This window comes from Haemaphysalis longicornis, unplaced genomic scaffold (assembly GCF_048455015.1).
Source record: "Haemaphysalis longicornis isolate Haplotype H1 unplaced genomic scaffold, Haemaphysalis longicornis Haplotype H1 scaffold_10, whole genome shotgun sequence".
Lineage (NCBI taxonomy): Eukaryota > Metazoa > Arthropoda > Arachnida > Ixodida > Ixodidae > Haemaphysalis > Haemaphysalis longicornis.
This window is the reverse complement of record NW_027526204.1, coordinates 139,228,799-139,243,136: the sequence shown is the minus strand read 5'-3', so window position 1 is coordinate 139,243,136 and position 14,338 is coordinate 139,228,799. Positions and strand designations below refer to the sequence as shown.

The 14,338-nt window shown below is 46.2% G+C and overlaps 1 protein-coding gene across 7 annotated transcripts in view; it reads right to left on the bottom strand.

Moving 5' to 3' along the window:
* LOC144159464 (uncharacterized) overlaps nucleotides 1–559 on the bottom strand; it is a 286,980-nt gene extending 286,421 nt beyond the window's left edge. For 5 of the 7 annotated variants that reach the window (XM_077690970.1, XM_077690976.1, XM_077690977.1 and 2 more), the window contains exon 1: nucleotides 129–558. The gene's annotated coding sequence lies outside the window, so the exon portion shown is untranslated. Of the gene's footprint in view, nucleotides 1–128 lie in introns of all 7 variants that reach the window. The other 2 variants (XM_077690975.1, XM_077690978.1) reach the window with 2 other exon arrangements.
* Between the last annotated feature and the right edge of the window lie 13,779 nt (nucleotides 560–14,338).

The window sequence follows — 14,338 nt, the reverse complement described above, 5'->3', positions numbered from 1 at the left end:
CAAAGATTTGAAGCATTTATTTGGACTGTCACCCACCAGGGTTCTTCTTATCGGTCTCCCGTAGGGTTCACTGAAACGCTGCGCGTGCTTGTGAACGCAAGAGGACACGTGCTCAAGTGTCAGCTCACCTCTGAGTCACCATCACACCGACCGCGACAAGCGCCGCGGTCAGCCCGAAGGAACCCGCGCGGCCGTAGTCGCAGAGTTCCCAGGTTTCGGCGCGGTGCCCTTGTCTCTAAGCGGCAGAGAAGAGACGCACCGACTCACGCAAAACGTCAAGTCCCACAATCCGTTCGTCACACGGAACAACGGAACACAGCTGCTTCACCTCTCTCAGCTGGACGGCTCACTTCACCTTGAGTCACGCCAGCGATACAAACAAGCACCCACGCGGCGCGCTCAGAACGTCGTGGAAACCGAAAGCGCACTTCACCGCAAGTCACGCATGACCACGCGCACACGCGCGTGCAAGCGCGCTTCACCGCTGGGCAGCCCTGTAGCGCGGCGCGGCAGCCACACGGAGGGAGACCTTCGGAGTCGAGCCCGCGCCACAGACTCGCCGAGGTTCGGCCCTCGGCCAGCAGCCAGCGCGGAACGCCCTGCCTGGGGGGCGGGGCCTGGGCGCGACGTCACGGGCGACGTCACGGCGCACGTGCTTTTTAGGTGGCCTCACGTGACCCCCTTTCCTCTCGGGCTCCGTGTCCCGACCACGCGCTTTCCTCTCCCTTATCGCTTCCCCCTTTTACCGGGCTCCCGCCGTAGCACCCGTTTCCTCTCCGGCCCGAGCGGCGTTTTTATACTCGCCTCCTCTTGTTGTGTTCGTCTTCTCCCCTTGTCGTTCGGGAAGCGCGCCGCAGGGAACCCGCCGCGGGTTTCTGCGTCGCGTCCCTTTCGTGCTCGGTTTTGCTGCTGCTGCTTCGGCCGGCCTTCCTTCCTGCCTTCCCTCTTCTCGGCACCTTTTCCCCCTCGGCTTCCCCAATTCGGACGAGGGAAGGGAGGAGACGTGGAAACCTCTGCCTCGGTTTCAACGAGACTACGCCGCCGCGGACGCTTTCTCTCTTGTTGCGCGGCTTTCCTCCTTCTCGTGCTTTTTCGCTATCTTACTCGCTTGGTTCTCGCGCCTGGCGCCTTTCTCGCGGGTCGACTTTTTTTCTTCTCTGCCTCCTCGCCGCTCCTTTTCTTTGTGTCTCTCTGTTTGATTTTTGGTCGCTTCTCGCACACAAGCCCGCCCTGCGCTCGCCGGCGGCTCGTCCTTTGTACTTGGCCTTTTGAGCGCTCGGCACACTCGTCTCACGTGCATGAGCGCGGATGCCCTCTCTTCTTGCTTTGTTTTTGCTTCCTCTAATTCCGCTGTCGTCTCTGTACTTCGTTATTGTTATTATTATTTTTTTGTTGTTGCCCCGCCGTCTCTAACGCCTTCCCTCGAGATGCCTCTCTTCTTTCTCCGTCTTGGCAGTTTACGTCTCGATTCACTCGTATATTTTCTTTCCGTCGCCTGTTTATTTTTCTTCTCACGGGGGAGCTTTGTTCTTGACCTTGTTTTTAGAGCGGCGGTTTGCGAGGTGCCGCACTGGTTTCTTCTGCGCAATTAATTAGAGAGCGGCCGACCACACGCACCGAGGATGGGTTCTTATCCGGATAAATAAATTGCCTGTTAAAGTAGGGAACACCTAGAAAGAAATTGTTTAATTTTTATCTTATTCTTTCAGGTACGTGCGGATTTCTTGAGAAATTCCGTGGACCTTATTAGCCTGTTCTTGCTACAACTCTGATCGTTTCAACGAAAAGATATTGACGTTCATTGAATGTCTATTTTAAGGCCGAGAATTGGCCGCCATTAGCAAGGCCAGCATCCCAGCCTAAGCATAACCACACGGGCAGCAATAACCTTGTGGTCCGTTGTATGTCGATTGAGCAGTAGCCTAGAAAAACTGAAACGTGTTTGATGTGATTCGTACTTTCTCTAAAATACTGAACTGAACATGTTGCGTCCAACTTGACCAGGATACATTTCGGATATGAGGGACATTGTCACATAGACCTTGTACTGCCTGAGACAGGTCGGCTTTTTTAGTGCGAGCACTGGGCAACCTTTGAACTTCACCCTCACCAAACACTGGTGGGCCTCAATATTGTGACTTGGACACGCTCGCCACTTAGCAGGGGTACCCCTCGTCACCGATAAAACGTGACAGGGCTGTACGGGTTAACCAGAACTACACACCTAAGCGTGAGAAAAATCTAGCTTTTATTTTACCGTAACTGCAGGGATGTCGAAGCAAACGTCGTTTTGCCATTTTCATTTTTTAAACTCTTCCCTTTCACTCTCATTCTCTCTCCTCATGTCCCCTTTCCCAGCTAAGGGAAGTCAAGTGGACGTTCTTGTCTGCTTATAGCCGATCCCTTGCCTCAACTCTCTCTCTCTCTCTCTCTCTCTCTCTCTCTCTCTCTCTCTCTCTCTCTCTCTCTCTCTCTCTCTCTCTCTCTCTCCATCTGTCTCTTTTTCCTTCTTTCCGAGTCTCTCTTCCTTTCACTCTGTACAGTAGCGTGCAGTAGCTCTTGTAATGCACAACCGTTGGCCATACTGTGACTTCACGTGGTCTTTTTATGAAGCGCATAAAATATTAAAACTAACCTAGATAAACAAACAATACACCTTGCACTGGCCACAAATCAATCAAATTGACCCAATATTTCTATTCATTCTCATAGTATTGCGCTTATGTGACCATCCTTGAACAAAATGTAACAAATAATGCGAAAGAACTGGCCGCTCTTACCTTCCGAATAAGGTGGCACAGTGAGTAAGCGTAGCATGATAACAGTTCATGTTAACAATAACAAGACCTAGGGGCGGGGAACAGAAAAGTCGTAGCAGTTATCGCACTTTTCTAGGCATTTAATCCAAGTTGTTAACTAATAACAGCGAATTGGGAAATAACTGTGAAAAAAAAAAACCCATGCGATGACGAGCGATAACCCTACCTTTCTGTACCATCACAGAAGCTAAAGTTATCAGGTAAATATTGACAAGTACAACATGTCAAATGAGACCGGCATTTATAAGTTAGAAGTAGTAGCTTGGGTTTGAACACGCTGTTCAAAGATCTTTTTACGGTGCCTTCTATTTGAAAAAAGGCATACAAATTATCTTACGTAAAATCAGTAATTAATTTTACAGTGCCGCCACCCATGGCCCTCAAAGACTCAAATTGCCGAGATCGACAAGTCATAACATCAAAGGTTGGAAAAAAAGACGAGTTTCTTGGCATGTATTGCGGCCGCTGTGCTTGTGTAGATTTGTTAAAATGTCAATAGAGAAAAAACCCGTTACAGCCTGCAGTTTGCATCAGTTCCGTAATAAATAAACCTGTTGTGTATACCAGTAAAAAAGTAAAAACAGCATTGCGAATTGTCAAGGCGAAGCATTTTTCCTTTTTCAGGGAAAAAAAAGGAGACACCACGCACAGACGCTTCCCGACTACTATTGACGATGTTTCAACTTTTTAGTGCAATGTATCTGGTTTGGGTCAGTACCGTGGTCACCGCGAACATTGATCCTTGACGTCAGTGTATCTGTCAAGGGTCACAGGAACTGGAGACAGCTAAAGCTTTTTTTCTAAATAAAAGCTTTATTCTTCAAACGAAACTCGAACTCGTATTTCCAATAAAAAAGAGTGAAACGAATGAAAATTGACATATAAGAACTGGAGCAGCACTAAGTATCCACTCTTGGAGGGTCCGCTATACGCACTTCACCTTCACTGTGTCTCTTACATGGAGTTGTGAGTGCGCGCTCACTGACTACTTATCGAGTAACACAGTTATCATAAATTGTAAATACTGTTGGTTATCATGGACCACCGTATACTTGCGGTGAGGTAAGTTTTTTTTGAAACAGTCACAGCAATAATAATGAGAGGCCAGTTCAGATTTCCAACCGACACGTTATATGTGCATACAATTCCGCACCCTATCATGGAGGTTACAGACAATTCAGGACAGCTACCTCCTTCAGTTTGGACTAAGATAATCTGCTCATTTTTTTCTGGAATTCAGTAGTGAAACAGAAAAAAACGCAGTGAGATAGCAGTCACACCTGCGATATGTTGCTTAAGTGCAGATTCTGAGATTCAGGCCTGTGGGAAGAAGACTGTGATAGAAGGCTTATATTGTTCGAAAAAACTGTACCAAAATCATAGAGCAGAAAACAATGTGCAACGTCGTGCGGTCTGTGAAAAAAATACAAGAAAAAAATCTTTCAAGGGTTCTGTATGCTGCAAATAGAATAACTCCGATTTCAGCTTTACGTTAGACACTCGCACACTAAAAGCAATATAGTGGTTTCAGAACCCAGCGCTTGTGTTGGTACTGCAACACTATTTTCTAGGAGTCATCGGGAGTTTTAATTATCATGTCCAGGATTCAGAGTTTCGCGAACAACCTTGCGAAGGTAATTTAAACAGTCTCCCGCATTGGTGAGCAGTAAAATGATGTCAAGTTGCATTTAAGTCGGGAATTTAAGTCAGAATTAGTTGACGGTTTTGTGCTGACAAAACTGTATGAAGATTGCGCGGTACCGTAGACGTTTAAATCTATTTTAATAGAACGATGATATTTCTTTTTGCTATGCAATGCTTAACTTCAAATCAATAGTTACTTTGGCAACTTACGTTATTTGCACTGCTTAATAAAGAAAAGAAATACAATAGAAAGTCATGAACTCAAGCTCCATCTGCTTGTTAAGTGTCTTCGTTTTATTTGTTCTATTTTAATATAAAATAATCACCGAAGTTCTGATATCACATTCTTAAAAATATCCCCTAGATTTTGTTACGGAGAATTTGTCTTGTTTATTTTAGTGAATATTTTGGGTGAAATAAATATGGGTGAGAGCAGCACGAAAACAAAAACTACTGTTCAAAGGCATTGAAAAAAAAAAGGACTGTCAAGGGCAATGTTTGCCAGTTATAAGTCTCACTCGCCCCCTTTATTTCTTCCATTTTGTGATGCATTGAGAAAGCACACACAAACGAGCAGATCAGTACAAAGAAATGTAGGATCACTTGGAGTCCACCTTGGGGAGACGGGGATAAAATCCCCAGACCAGCCGCGATTTAAGCCGCGGCGACAAAAAGCATTCAATTGCCGGTATGCAGACCGGCCTTCCTTTCGGCCCGGACCCGACAAAAGGAGAGACGAAAAGAGAAGCCGCACAAAATGTGCGCCGGCTACGTCTAGTCTTGCCGCAAGACGAGCGAAAAACAATGCATGCAAAAAGAACCTGCTGCCGCTGAAACGTTTTTCAAGTTTTGAGGGCAACCCCTAGGAAAAAAGGCGGGAGAGCAGTGGGGGAAGAAAGGAATAATACGTTCTGTATAAAACAAAACAAAAAAAGAGGCGGGGGGGGGGTAAAAGAAACAAGAGGGAAACGTTAAAATAAGAGCATCCGCGAGCTTTCTCCTGGTTCTGTCGTCTGCTCCGTAGCACCACCCTTTTTTTCGGTTTCCCACATTCGTTACGCGGTTCGTGAATGGCTCTTTCTCTCTCACCCATGCTCTCTCGTTTCTTTCGAGCAGAAAAAAAAGGCGATTGCCGCTTATGTTCTGAATCGCATATTTTCATCGACAGGAGACGCTGAAACCATAAATACTTTCAAGCAGTCTCCTTTTTTTTTTTCTTTCTCCGTCGGAAGGGTCTTTGCGTTTATTTGCACTGCGTCGCTCTTAGTCTTTCATTGCGCGAAGCCCAAGGCGGCGGGCTTTTTTGCAAGACAGCAGTGTCTTCGGGAATGCCCTCTTCGTGGTTTGGCGTTGCAGATTTCTTTTTTGTTCTTCTGTCCATAGCGTTACCTCCGTTCTTTTACTGCTCCAGTGAATATTCGTCCCGGGGAATTCCCTTAAACTTGCGACATCTGCTTTAAATGCCAGGCGTGCGCGATACGGCGAAGGTAAAGGTGGACTTCGGCTTTTTGCGTTGGCTTATTAATGCACGCCAAAGGCGTGTTCGCACGAAAAAATGGAGTTGACGCAGTAGGATGAAAAGCTTTGACCCCGGTATATTTTTCTCTATTTTCGCACTCATACTCTGAATGATTGCTGTGGTAAAATCATTCAGTCCCCTGTGTCATATATATATATATATATATATATATATATATATATATATATATATAAACCAGTAGAAGAAACTTCTCGAGGAGCCAGAAGAAATAGTTGAGAAAATGGTTGATTCACGATAAAAACACAGTGGTTTACTGACTCAGATGAAGACTGGTCCCCCCGTCAAAACGTCAGTAAACCACTGTTTTTGTTTTTAATCGTGAGCCAACCATTTTTCCAACTATATATATATATATATATATTATATTGGCGTTAACGCACCAACGCAACATTTTGGCTAAGGGGCGCGCACTATAGTGGAAATCTCTTGAATATTTTGAAAACCTGGCGATATTGTCACGCGGCGAAGTGTCGACCCACAAGCACTTCTGATTTTCGCCTCCATCACAAAATGGTCAGTGGGGAGGACGAACCAGGTTATTACGACGGGCGGAGACCAAGATGGCTGTCAACGCAAACGGTGTTTGTGTAAGAAACCCTGATTATGACGCACGGCAAATTAAAGGTTTTCATGATAGCTTAGAGAGGTTTGTTTTTTCACAATATAACAGAACTCGAAAAAGGGAAATGTTTCACTGTTCGCTTCCACCTGAATTACGCTCAGCATGGTTTTGAATCAAGCACTGACGTCATTGTAAGCTGTCCAACACCAAGGCAGTTTAACTATGTAGACATTTACGCGAAGGCGGGGGCACAAAGAAAAAGAGGTCACCAGAATGAGCCTTCTTCGGGGACCAGAGTTCAGAGACCCCTTCAGTCAATGGTTTCTTTTTTTTTGTAACACTTAAGCACGCCCAGAAACAAATCGCGGACAGACAACAAGGTCTACAATTACGTCCTCGGAAGCTGAAAGATAACAGGAAACAGTGTTTCAACACTCGGAGGTGTGTGTATTCAGTGCTGCGCCAGATTCCGCTCTGCGATTTGGTCGCACGCATGTAAACGTTCGATAGTTGAGTCGGCGCTGAAGCGGTGTGACGGTTAGCGTGGCGTTCAAATCTCGCCGCCGGTCGATGCGTTCGCCGCTCGCGTCGCCACTTACTAGAATGGTTCGATAGACGACTGCTCCCTCCGTGCGACGCCAGTTTGTTTGCTTTCTTTCTCCGCGTAGTGTATACTTGGAACACAGGGTAAGAGCAAGACAGAAGAGGAAACTGAGCTTCCTACGGCACCAGATAACGTCACAAGAACTTGGTCTAGGTTAAGCCAGCGGTGTCTTTCATGTAAGAAGAAACTGGAGGGGCACCGCGACGGGGAATCCACTTCGCAGCCCCCGAATGGATTCGCCGCTGAAATTCTGTCTATCCGGTGCTGCTGCACTCTTCTTCGTCGTCAAAGGTACGAGACTTTGTAGTCCACGTTCAGTTTCACTGTGACATTCTCTGGTCACTCACCTGCGCTTCCCGCACTGGGTCGTTTCGCCTCCTATAGGCACGTTGCGCTGATGTTTGCCTCGCAAGCAACAGCGCCGTTTTCTATATCCTGGTGGTTCGGGGTCATTTCTTGCGCGAAAAATGCCACGCATATCACGGGTTTGGTTCGTAGCATTCCTATTACGTAAGTGTCGACGCCCTGTCCTAGACAGCACAGCCGGGATAATCGCGAGTCACGCACGGCGCCCACACAAAGAAGGCATCTAAGGTAACGCCATGATAACAAGGCCGAGAAGAACGAACAGCTTATGTGGCGCAGGCGAAAATACGTTAGCTGTTGATATTCCAGCCGACCAGTCAGATCACAGATAATACAAATGGCAGGGAGGAACCGATGGTTTCATCAGGGTCGTCTTTCTTTATGCCGTGTCTCAGTGTCAACACCATAGATCGTTGGCACGGCATGCTGCAAGCAGTGGGTGATAACGGGTCGGGGAATACCCACTCCTTTACCGATGCCCTAGCGTGTGCTACAGACAACTTTAGTAGGAAAAGTGCTGCGCTCACAGCGGCCTCGGTCCGGTGCAACGGGCCTATATCTATATATTTATCTCCGTGTTTTAGGAGCCACTCTTAACCCTCACCCGTTTATTTCAGCGATGGAAGTGCACGATGAGCATGCTCCGAACAAGTGCTCTATTCGAGGGATAGCGTGCAATGATAATCGCGTATTATCAGGTTTAACACGCTATGTGCGTGGTAAGTCACCAGTGTGTAATAGTACCCAATCCAGCTACGCGACAGCGAAAATACAGCTATGTTTAGTAGTCCGGCTGCAATATCTAGAAAATTACTGAATATATGAGTGAGCTATTCTGCTCGTCTTTCTTGGACGCACGCGAGAGCACTGCAGAACCGCGATGAATTTAAGTATTGCTCCGCAGTGCTTACTGGTACTCCACCGTACGGGCAAAAGATATATTTAGTGGGGAAGCATTGGGGATGAATCACCAATTGGTGTACTCCTCCGCGAGTTAGTAGCCTCACAACTGTTTAAGGAGAACGGCATAATGTCAATCCCAGTCTCAGTGTAATTCGTTCACTATAAATAAAGCTCTGACTTCCAGTGCATGCTCCCCTATGTGATTGATATTACCACATTTCAAATTATTTTGAGATTTGACAGAGACCCCTGCCAACCTTTGTTTATTTGATACCAACAAGGGAATGGACGCTAGCCAGCTCTTGACATTGGGTCGAGCAGAAACTTTAAAAGGTACGCCGGGCTAGATGGGAATATTTCTAAGCACAGGACGACCTACATTAACGTGGTTTCTCTCAGTTAAGAAAGAACAACGCCTTACGCGCCGCTGTTTTCTATCTATCCCAGCTGCAAATTCAAAATGCCACCAGGACTCTCCAAGCGGGTAGAAGCAATTCCACATCGCAAGCGGATGAATATCGCATACACGCGCAACTTCCCCTTTAAGATGCAGCGAGCTACGTCGCCGCTCTGCCCACATTGTGATGTGCGAGAAACCGCACAGCACCTGCTCTGTGAAGGTGCTTTATTCAGGGCTCGAATAGTGTCCCTCGCGGTGTCTGTGGGACTGCCGCTTTCCGTGGACTTTAAGCTAAAGGACGTTTTGTTCACCGGCATGTCCCAAACGTGCTTTACGGGCTACAAAAGCTCTGATAGAGTACATGCAACACACAGGTCTAGACCAGTCACTGTGAATAACTCACCGTTCCTGTGCGCATCTAGTTCTTGAGCATCATCGCCATCATCTTCATGACGTCATCAACTGGCGTAGCAAGTGAGGCATTTTTGCCCGGATAACATCGCCAGACATCATTAAAGATCATTCTCTCGCTCTCCTTTGGTGAAGTAAAGTTTTTACTCCTCCGCCTTGTCACGCCAGCACCGCGTATAAATGCACTCTTTCACAAGCCACGAGACTGACTGTGGGGCTGATGAGCTTCGAAATGAAAACTGAAAACTGCTGCGCGTGAGCGGGATTGCTATTACCAAACTTCAAACCTGCCTCGGCCTAACCTCTTCCGAACGTTTTTTGCATTAGGAGTACCAGGCAAGCTGTGGAACGTCTACCACTCTCCCGTGCTCCCGTGCCAACGCCTTCGGGTTTTGAGAGTGTTTTAATGAGTGAATATCCCGTTATTGCCCTCCCTGATGCCCACCACCACGTCTTCAGACAAATGAAAGAACCCGCGATTCACACAAATGTGGAGCACGTGTGTGACCGTCTACTCCTGTGCTACCTTCGGCTGGGGTGCACTACCCATTAGGGAATGAGCTCGACGCTGGCGCAAGAAGCGTGGAATTGATAATCTCTACGTGTGCGTTACAGCCAAAATCACCAGGCCTCTGTGTCATCGAAATCCTTTCTGCGCTGCTAGTATCAAATGACTACGGGTATGTAGGCCACATTTCAAAACGCACTTTTTCTCCGTGAAATTTTCATGTGCGTACGAAGTAGACATATGTAAAAAAAACGAACGAACAGATGAATCAAACGAAAAATTTAGGAAAATACGTTCGTGTAAAAATAGGCATGACCATACTAGAGTGCCTTAACAGCCAATCAAATCGCAGGTCGAAGAACTTCTGCGACAATGTTCGATAAACCGACGCTGGGGAAGGCACAAAAATTTACGAGCTCCCCGACTTCCCTCTCCCACTATCTCCATTTGGTCTACTAAAAAGGCCAGCGTGGATATCAATATTCGCAGTACGGACCAGTATGTGCCCCAGGGGAATCAGCACGAACAGTGACATGGCGAAGGGAACGATAAAAATGTCCCTCAGTTTCAGATGGAGGGAAAAAAGGAGAAGCGCGTTGGCGCCGATGGTTTGAGCGATACCGGCCGAAAGGACAACCGGCCGTAGCTTCCTCCCATGGCGACACCGCAAATTTCTCTCGTAGGGGCGTCTGCAGTAGCACGAAGCGTCGGCGGTGGAGGTGGCTGGAGCCGCGCTTGATGTCGCAAATTCTAGCGCAGACATGAACCGGAAGCAGTCGAGAGATAGAGGAAGCGCGCCTTCCCGGGGAGAGCAGACGTCGCCGTCTTGCCGGAAGTTCCACTTCCCCTCTCTGCCCGTCGTTCTCTTTTACTTCTCCCTCGGTCTCACGGTGTCTCACATTCTTTTTTTCCTTCGAAGTTTTTTCAGCATTGCCAGTTGTTTTATTCCTCTGTCTCTCTGCAGTATGTCTTTGGTTTATTTCGGGTTGCAGCAGGCTGCTCTTCGCGCTGACGGGAAACGCGCGGTCATTGAAGACATAGGTTTTACACAGACGGTATAAGATATAATAAAATATATCATGATCTAACTACCGAACAACGAATACAGGGATGCTGATTTTCTCACAACTTCCGTGTACTGTTTAGGAAAATGTAAAAACAAGACGTCTGTCACTTCATTGCTCCTTTTTTTTTCGCTGAAGGTGCACGAAAAATAGCTAAGCCTTTTTATTTTATCCAAGGCGGTCAGTTAAATACCGCAAGCCAGCTTCTAACACTCGAACCTTAAGATGCTTGCATTGAAGTAAGGAGCACTTAGCCTTGGTGATGGACGGCATAAAGTATTCTTGCCTCTTTGTGGCTGGTAATTTACAAACATATAATTTACTTACTAAAACTTTGAGGATATACTTTTGTTTGAGGGCTTGCTTTACAAGAAATACTTTTCTTTTCATAGTTTCTTCTAACACTGTTCTTATAATTGACAACGAATGGGTCATTTTTCCGCGCATGAGTACTACTCAACAAAAATAAAAAAGAAACATTGCTAGAAAACGTATGCACTTGTTATAATACAGTGAACGCGAAAGAGCCACTGCGGAATAGTCGAAAGTGCACTCTACTTATTACCATCATCTTCTTGCACCTTCTTATTCTCACCTCCGCTACTATATGACTTCGAAAGTACCCTCAGAGACACCGCCAAGCAAGAAGGAGATTTAGCGGGAACGCACTTTGCTACTCCCCTAATTCCTATTAGAGCAATTAGCATGCTCAGGTTACTCTTGTAGGCCTCCAGTGTCTTTCTCTAACAGCCGCTTGTAGGACGAAGGCCATAACGCACTCTTTGCGCCCACCTTTATTCATCTAGAGTCCGCTAGCTCTGGGGCTGTTGAGGTTACACCCTCGCCTCGCATTCCGTAGTCTCTGGCTATAACCGCAATCAGACCAAAATTGCGCAATTTTTGTTTCAATTCAATGCTTAGCTTACATGAACAATTATAGCATGGACTAATATAGGCCGATGAAGAACCGGTGTGAACAGTGAGGTGCAGGAAGGAGCTATAAAAATGTCCCCAAGTTTCAAGAGCGAAAATAATTTCAACTACCCCACTCCCCCTGTTAAAACAGCTATGGAAGCACGCGAAGCTTTCTAACATCAAGTCTAGCATCAAACGAACCAACCCAGAAGCGAGCGGACCCTATTTACTTATAATAGTAGAGTGGTCGTCGTCGTTAGACGGAGGGGTGCACCTTCTGTTCGATTTTACACGTCGATACCCCCCTCTCCAAAACCAAAGTGTATGTTTGGACTGTGCCCGAATGGCACAGTCGGATAGACGTCGGCTTCATAGCGCGATGGACCTAGGTTCGATTGCGACCATAGGAAGCGTTTTTATTTTTGTTCACTTCACCCAAAATCATCACCAACGTCAGAGAAAGTCGGCTTTCCGGCAGTGCGTTTTGTGGGGCGTGCGGAGGCCGTCAGTGAGACACAGAAAGCAGCTTCTCTTTAAAAAGCATTTGCGAACGAAGAGAACTGAGTTTACAGGTGCTTCTCTGAAAAAATTTGGCGCCAGTCCAAGCGTTCGTTGATCTGATTATTACACTTTCAGCCGTCTTTAAATTTCTGGGGTGCTTGAATTGCAGAGACGCCAGATTTTCGACCTCTCAAGCTAAGTAATGTTCTCGAATTGATTTTTTTTTCAGCACGCATAACAACCAGGCCGTATTTTCGCACGGTCAATGCCTTTCGTCAGGACTTAGAATGAGAAGAATAACTACAGCTATGAATTATCCACCTGCTCCAGTATCGTGCGAAAAAGGGCCGCCGTGGTTTCTTCCTTGGCACGTAGTAATGTACTGTCGGAAAGGCCGAACGCAACAAATTTTATTAGCATTATTCTTGTTGCCTTATTATCGGTGTTGGAAATGCGCCAAGTTCGACTGACAGAAAGGTTCAGTGATTTATACGTATAGGCAACGACCATTTTCTTGCCTGTCTAAAAATCAAGCAGCGCATGCTCATGTCTTCAATTTCAGGCCTCCACAACCACAGCCACGTACGCGGTTCGTTTCAAACGCAAAATAAAAACATAAATGCACCGATCCTCCGTTTCATAGTTAGGATGTGCTTATTAAAAAAAATCCTCAGAGCTTGCTTAATAACATTATTTTCACTTTTCCTTGTCTTCGATATGATGCACAGCGCGAAAGACAAAGACCAAGGAAAAAAGAGGGCACAGGACAGGTGCTCTGTACGCCCTCTTGTCTCTTGTCCTTGTCTTTGGAGCTGTGAATTGGGGTAAAATATTAATCACCGATGAGCCCAAGCTTCCGCTCTTTCCCGATTTAAAAATGCCTCTGCGAATGTGTCTGGAAACATTCCTATTCTTACCAAAGGACAAAAAAACCATAACAAAATTCCAAAGCACATCATAAAAATTAGCATCACGTGACTTAGTTGAAGTCAGGTGACACAACGTGCTCGTATACTCTCCCGCTAATTAAAGAGCCTATTTGCGTTATTTTTGACGTTAATCCTAGTTAACGTTAACCCAAATAAACGGCAGAACTGAGGTCATTTCAGATACACTTATTCAACGAACAGTTCTGATGCACATGAAGCCCCGCTTTGATTTTAGGTAACGGAAGATTGAGTTCACGAGTACGTTGAGCAATTTTTTTTAGTTTAAATAAGTCTCAAAATTCCCAGAGAAAATTACAAGGTTGCTGCAAATTACTCTATTACAACGATAATTTTTTTCTTGCTCTAAAAGAAGCATATAATCTTGAAGTTAAGTAAAGCTTGATGTCGGGCTAGTTGGTGTAACATCCACCCGCCGCGGTGAATCAGTGCGTTGCGCTGCTGAGCACGAGAACGCGGGTTCAATTCCCGGCCGTGGCGGCCGATTTTCTGATGGAGGCGAAAAGCAAAAACGCCCGTCTGTACGAGATTTCGGCACTCGTTAAAGATCCCCAGATTGTCCAAATTAATCCGGAGCCCTCCACTACGGCGCGCCTCATCACCTGCGTTGCGTCGGCGCGTTAAACCCTACAATCAATTAGTTGGTGTAACACGCTTTTGAAGGCAAGTTGCGCTTATCACAAAGACGGACACAGGGAAAAAACGTAAACTTTCACGAACACCGCCTTCTCGCAAAAGTGTACGTTTGTTTCTTGTTTCCACCTTTGCGATCATTACAAGCGCAACTTACCTTCAAAAGTATAAAATCTTGCATTGAAATACGCCCGTTCACTACCTGGTTGAAGAAGCTTATTCATTTGACTCTTGCCTTCATTCTAATGCTCACAGCTTCAGTTGTAGACGGCCGCATCCAGGGGTACTAAGGGAATCAAGTGTCCTAATGTCATTTCCTCATTACCCAATTTCCATGCCCAACGAGATGAAGAGTTGGTTATTAAAGGCCGTCACTGATGTCGAATTTTAACACAGGGATGTATCCATGCACTGAACACATCTGTTGATTGACGGGGAGTGCTGGCCCAGTCGGTTGAGGGTTTCAAAAATATAGGGTGATCAAAGTTGAGTGAACAGGTTTTGTCTTTCTCAATTAGGCG